The sequence below is a fragment of the Periplaneta americana genome, chromosome 13, assembly GCF_040183065.1.
Source record: "Periplaneta americana isolate PAMFEO1 chromosome 13, P.americana_PAMFEO1_priV1, whole genome shotgun sequence".
Lineage (NCBI taxonomy): Eukaryota > Metazoa > Arthropoda > Insecta > Blattodea > Blattidae > Periplaneta > Periplaneta americana.
Genome location: NC_091129.1, coordinates 54239227 through 54246653, shown reverse-complemented (window position 1 = coordinate 54246653; position 7427 = coordinate 54239227). Strand labels below are relative to the sequence as shown.

The 7427-nt window shown below is 35.5% G+C and overlaps 1 protein-coding gene across 1 annotated transcript in view; it reads right to left on the bottom strand.

Annotated features, from left to right (window-relative positions):
• Positions 1-1608: 1608 nt before the first annotated feature.
• LOC138711922 (cytochrome P450 6j1-like) overlaps positions 1609-7427 on the bottom strand; it is a 100212-nt gene continuing 94393 nt past the window's right edge. The window contains exon 7 of the mRNA XM_069843221.1: positions 1609-2439. The gene's annotated coding sequence lies outside the window, so the exon portion shown is untranslated. The remainder of the gene's footprint in view (positions 2440-7427) is intronic.

Here is a 7427-nt window from a genome sequence, read left to right as displayed (position 1 = left end):
GGGTAACTTTCGGTGCTGGACCCCGGATTAATTTCACCGGCATTATCACCTTCATCTCATTCAGACGCTAAATAACCGAAGATGTTGATAAAGCGTCGTAAAATAACCTACTAAAAAAAAACAAGGATGAAGAGTAGCCTATAGAATTAGAACTTGCCGCTTGTTATTTTGCTTGCATTTAGCGCATGAGTGGTATATCTGCGTCCTTGTTTTAAGTTTTTATCTATCATTTGCCGTTGTTTAGCATACAAAAATTAGCTAGTATAATTTTTTTTATCCAAATAGCCGCGGCCCAGTTGGGACAGTTCCCTTGTTAGTCATTTGTCAAGTTGGCTACGTGATCTGTGAAACATCGCGTTGTATGTGTTGATTTCTTTACAGTAAGTCAAGCAATAGTGCAAGGCTAGGCACCGGAGGCGAATCCAGACTCTAAACGGGGACGCTTAATATCCATCCGTGACGGCATCAACGCTGTGCGGTGTTCGGCGAGGAAGAAAGGGGTTGAAGAGAAGTCAAATGGCTTTCCGTGAGAGAATAGAATTCCCTCTTCGTGCCCAGCCCTGCAATAGTGCAAACACAACGCAATTTTCGACGGCTCGGCGGTTCATTTTGAGTAAATATCCTTCGCATAATGTTATCAACGTTTGGGTATCAAAATGGCGTCAGACTGGGAATGTTGTAGACTTGAAGCGCCCAGGCCAACAGCCTTCTGTTTGTACCCGGTAAAACATGGAGAGGATTAGTCAGGTGTTCATTAGAAGTTCGCAAAAATCTGCTTCTGAGCTACGCATGTCTGATCGGAGTGTGAGAAAACTTCTGAAGGACATTCACTTTCATCCACAGTGTCATTGACAAATAGTCCAGACTAACATTTTGCTAGAGCCTTCTTGAAACTTAAAGAACAGGAATCCCGAGATTTTTTTACTGTTTATTGATTTTTATTTATCGGGATTCATAAATAAACATTTCCGATATTGGTGGAGTGTCAATCGACGTGATGTTCACCATCACCAGCTTCATTCTCCGAAGGTTTGGTTTGGTGTGCAATATTTATGACTGGCATAACTGGACCATATTACTTTTAAGATAATGAGGGTACAACAGTGACTGTGACGGCTGCTCGATACACTAACATGCTAGAAAGATTTATTTAGCCAGAATTAGCAAGATTTCATCATCCGGTGTGTTCTCATCAAGATGGAGCCATATCACATACTGCCAGTATAAGTATGGAACATTACGAAGAATGTTTCCAGGTCGTCTGATTTCGAGATGAGGTGATTTAAATTGGTCTCCCAGATCCCCAAATTTGTTAGCTTCTGATTACTTTCTTTGGGGTACCTTAAGAGCCGCGTGTACCAAACTCGTCTCGCCACCGTGGATGATCTTAAGGTAAGGCGTTCAAGGAGTACCACAGGACATGTTACAACATGTCTTTCAAGAAATCCCCAAAAGTCTCCAAGAATGCACCACTGAGGAAAGTGGACATTTACTTCACACCATTTTAAAAAAGTGAACGTTTTCAAAGGTAGACGTTATCTCCAATATTTCATTTTTGCTGCAATATGATTGTAAAATACTTACTGAAGCAAATAAAGAAAAACAGTCTTCTGTGCCGGACTCTATATTTCCTAAATGATGTATAAAGCAGCCTATATCTACATTGTTTTGGACTACTGCAGTTATTTTGTTATATGTTGCATGTGAATCACTGCAATTTTATGTATTCAAACATTGGTAAATTAATATACTTTTATTTTAAAATATATGAACATTACCTTATACTTCATATTAATTTTAATTATTTTATTAAGGGGAGAATGTAGGTATCGGTAGGTTCCTAACTCCGCCATGTTAAATTGGTGCACTTTATTTACCCTTTTCTCTGAATGTATTTAAGGTAGAATCATGCAATTTTGCACACTAGTAGACAAGAATATTTTTAATCATCCTTGGATTTTTCAGATTATGTTAGAAATATTGAGATTTGTCACAAAACATACCTACATTCTCCCCTTAATTTATGACAAAATGTACTTTCTCTGTGTACTGTTACAGTATTGTCACTACCGTCATAGTCATAATTTTAAGTATCATATCCATAATAATTAACCACACCTCGTCATAATCACCACTACCATAGCTAAGTTAACAAGAACACATGTACGTAGGCTTATTAAAGGTTCTGATAATTGTTTATTTAAATGAACATAAAGCCCAGGCCTACATTATAAAGCCACCAATGCTGCATGTACGTGTGCGATGCTCGATCTTCTCGATTCGTTCACTCCATGCGGTCAGCAGGCAAAATATCTGAAGTCCGACAGGGCACTCTAATGATGGAGTTTGTTCTAGAGGATGGTCCTCTGTACGTCAAAAGTGCAGGACTCCCCTTTTTTGATTCACGTACCAAGATGTCCTACACTCGAGCCAGAAATCCTGTTGGAAAACATTAAAAACACCTCAGTAAATATTTTGTTAATTAGCAAGAACTTCTTGCAGTCCATCGTTAAGTCGAATTGCAGAAAGGTTAAGGCATAGTTCAGTTAACCACAGAGAGGGATCTATGTTGTATTCTCAGTTAATCTTGTGGGATTTCTGGTGGAAAAGAATGACATGAGAGCAGAATTTATACTGGTGGATCAGTTTTATATTTGGAGAAATCTCGTGAAAATTTAACAGCTACAAACTCTTCTTGCGTATATTGAAAAGTTAAATAAATTTCGGTACTTCTTTGGAAGAAGGTAACCAAGAAGTGTAAATCCACTATAAAATACAGCAGCGCACATTTCTTCCTGTATCTCATAAACTGTCAAAACAATATATTTGAAATTTTTAAGGCAGATAAAGAAAACTCTGATGAACATTCCCTGTAAGTTTCAGTAATTTAGTAAACCTATAACAATTTTAATAAATTATACTTTAGAAATAAACATTACAGAAAATAAACTGAAAACAATTAGATATGGCCAATATGCTCCTTTATCTAAGAAACTAGTGGAGTGGTTGGAATGAAATTTTTTGACAAAATAAAGACATGATTTAGTTTTGGGAACTAGAATCATTTTTCTACGTTGGTTTGGAAATTATATGTGATTTGTTTTGGAAATTTGAAAGCTTAATGTAATTTTCTTCACATTTTGTGTATTATTGCTATGAACTTCAATGAAACAATTAAAATATTAAAATAATTTTAGTTCACAGGATTCATACATGATTGAATAACGTGTGTGAAAATTTTCATGCAGATTGGTCCAACAAATCCAGAGGAAAATTGGAATTTAGATTGAAAAATTAAGTTTATGGGAAATTAAACATTAAATTGTCCTCTTTTGAAACAAACAGAGTGGACGTGTCCATTTTTGAAACACAAAACCCAAAAAAAGGATAATGATGAGAAAATCCTATGGAAGTCATTATTTTATTCTAAAACCATTTCAACATAGAAAAAAAATGCCTCAAAGCGGGCGTGGCATTAAAATACACGTCTCTCATAAATAATTTAAAACTCTTTTAGAGGCTTAAAATATTTTTTGTAATAAATCATACATCAAATTAATCCTAGAGAAATGTAGATTTGTTTAGACTTAAAAACAAACAAAAAAATTAATTTTTGATCATTTTACACCTCCTGGTTACCTTAAATAACCTAACATGTTTCTGGGTAATAGCAAATGTCAAAAGAGGGCGATAAAGTATAATTATTATTCTTATAAGCTATATGACATAATATCTCAAGAATCCTGAAATAAAATCGAATTTTACAATATGTGAAAGTGACTTCAGTGAAATTAATGGAGTGATGACACTTCAAAATTGTAATTGCTCTTAAGTTTCACGTAAATGAATAGGTAGTATTCGATACAAAAATACAAAGGGACAGTAATTTCGTAGCTACCTTTTCGTGCTTGTTACATAGAAGGTATGTATTTCATTAAAATTGATGTATTTAAATATATGTTATAAAAATTAATTTAGTTACTTCTGCGTTCGAAACTGTAACACCGCAAGAAAGCTCTGAAGGAAAATCATCTTTAAGTACAAATTCATTCTGAACTTCAGAGTAGGTCTATTTCATCCATTGTTAAACCGATCCACAATCAAAAATCCATCTTATTCCAGCATCAATTTGTTTTTGGACCTAATAGATTTCAACACAGAATTATAGAAAATCGGTTGAGTTATTTATGAATTTGTCAGTATATCTTCGGAAAGTAATTCACAGATAACATGAATTACCGCTTGAAATCAGGCATATTATTTCCTTACATATGCTCTTGATGTTATAACGAATTTTTACACCATATCAGCCTGTGCAAATTCGTGGCTTCCATCCCAGCCGAGGTTTTTTTTTAAGGGTAAGATTTTTATGTCCGGTTTCTTCAAGTATTGTTAGAACATTCAATTAATGTCGCACTCTAAACAAAACTCTAAACAATTTATTAAGTTTTTTGTGTTAACACTAGTTTGACTTTACAAAATGTTAACTATTTGTTAATTTTGAATATAGGACTTCAGGCAGTTAACTAATTTCACAAAATAAATAGTTCAATATAGCAGATGACAACACAGCAGTTAAAATGGAAGTTGTGAGGGCAATACTTTGTATGTTTCTTTAGAAAATGTTTACTATAGCTATTACTGGTAATGTAACATTTAAAATATACTTTGGAATGTAATGTAGGGAAGATAATTTCTAAAAGTGAACTTATTGTGACATTGGCTACTTATTTTTTATGCTGAGCTATTTTTTTTATTGAGTAGGCCTAGATGTTTAGAGAATGCGGCACCAGAAGTGTCATGGTAATTAGGAATTATGATTCTTATATTATTAATGGCCAAGGTTGCCAGATACTGTCGTCAGGAATCCAGGACAGGTGACGATACTACATACCTTAATGTGACTACATATTTGCATTATTTTAATTTGTAATGCAACTGATTTTATTCGTTTTAGCCTATGTAGCCTATTTCAATTAATTGTATAAGATCTAAACTTTAAATTTTGTTAAATTTTTGCTTGATTATGAAATTTCCTTTGAATTATTGATAAGGTCTGGAAAAAATGTCATATTACAGAAAAATGTATGATAGTGTGTTTAAATCCTATCAACAATAAATCAACTTCCAAAAACAGTCAAGAATAAAGATACTGCATAACACCTCATACATAGTACTATAGTACTATCGTTCGTATTTCAATATAATCCGATAGGAGCCGCCTGACGGCATTGACGACGACGTTGAACATAGGTTGGTCAGGGTCTTGGGAAAATGAATAAGGAATTTAAAAATAAATTTATAGAAATGAGCAAAAAATTGTATTTTCCAAACTTTTTGACATTCCGGGAAAAAAAATAACTCAATCCCGGACACAGGACATACCATTAAATCCAGAACAATCTTGGATAAATCCAGGACGTCTGGCAACCCTGTACATGACATTCAGTGTGACACGATATAGATTTTAAAAGAAGTTGTTGTTCAGTCAACTGTCTGATGCACACATCGCCGATTAGCTACATATCATACTGATCAGACTTCAGATGCATACAAACATTTGTTCTTTCTCTGATACATACCGTCCTAGATCATAATTATATACCCCAGATAGGTCGGCCTTAGCCTATAGGCTTTGACGTTAACAACTTTTGTCAGGTTTACTACGCTGCCATCTAGTTGCTACATAAGGAGTGACGTCATAATTCCCATTTGAATTGCATTAGCGACTGTACTGCCATCTTGTGTTCGTTTACGGCGGACGGGTGGCGATCCTGGCGGTGTTCTCTTCAAAGTGCTGCCGATTTGAACATAGTGATTACCTATCTGTTACATAATATGATCTAGGATACTGTCAAGTTAAATGTACTGTACAGATATAAGTCAGAACCTCAATCAGAGGATATCAAAACAAGTAGGCCTCAAAATTTGGACGAAATTGAATTCAGACTAGAATATTCTACAAACAGAAATAAGCCACTTACTCCAATTAAGCCTAAGATTCTATGCTACTGGTTCTTTTCAACTAAATATAGTCTATACTAAGCTTATGGCCGATGACGATAGTGTTTCAAATTGCACAGTGAGTAAATGTATCGAACATGTTTCAGCAGCAGATGCTTCTTTGAGGTATTACATACACAATTTCTACATGGACCTGAAGCAGAAAGAGCGATTAGAGAATAATATATGATGGAATGGAATTTATGAGAGGGGGGCATTATGGCCCAACACTGGGACCTGTTACGAAGTATTGTGCTAAACCTCCAGCTAGGTGCATTCTCAAACCTATACTGCCTGACCTACACTAAAGTTAGCTGCGTACTCAGGTTTCGAGCAGGCAACTCCACTCGTCCCTAGGCCACTCCTCTCCGTGCGCTGCCAACCAGCAATCGGGGAATGCTATGTAATGATGACGAACTGCAGAAATGTTGACGGAATGATGTAGATGCCTAATATGGGGGAAAACAGGAGAACTCCGAGGAAAACCCTAACTACGATCTAGTCTGCCACAAGTATCACTATGGATTTTAACTGGTATTCGAACCAGCCACCGCAGGGGATCTTATTATATGATTCCGGTACGAAATTTTCCTGGCGTTTGGGTAGAGTTGACTGCATCCTCATACCCAGGGCCGTGTATTTATGGACATCGGGAAAATGTACAGTATCACTACGAGCCACAATGTGTCGCGAGTCACGTTCTCGCCACGGCTGCCTTAAGGTATTAATCATTTGATGAATGAATGCATTTGTATTTTAGTGTGGCGTATATGCAATGGGGTATTTCGTAAAACTCACCGTGGGCAGCCTTCTAGCCCACGGCCACAAGCAGTTCATTAGCTGAGGTTCGCGAGCGCGTGCATGTTTCCGGAAAATAAATTGTTATAAATGTATGTGTGCTGATCCCATATTTCTAAAAGCAGTAGTTTACAGATAATACAGCAGGGAACAAGTCTATATTTTTCAGATTTTTAACTTGGCTATATAATATAGTAAATTTTCTTTGAAAAATAAATGATTAAAAAATTAGGCCAAATTTTAAACTTATTTGTTATAAGCCTAAAGTAATAAAAGTGTTGTTATTTAGTCTTTCAAATGCGCCAAACCGCAAATTTCAATTATATGTAGACACAGAATTCCAAGTGATTTTTTGTAACAGTGCGCGCATAATTTGCGTAATTTCAAATAGTCATAAGTATACAAATAATTAATAATTGTGAAAATAAAACAATACGGGTCTCCTTATTTGATGTCTGGTATTCATGAAAAAAAAATTCGACCATTTCCGAGAACGTCGTGTTTTATTGCTGTGCGATTTTACGTGGAATGACTCATATAGCCAAGTGTTTAACGATAGCAAGGCTGGGTAAGACAATAAACTTTGACAGTAAACAGATGGGAGGAGACAAAATATAGAAGAGAAA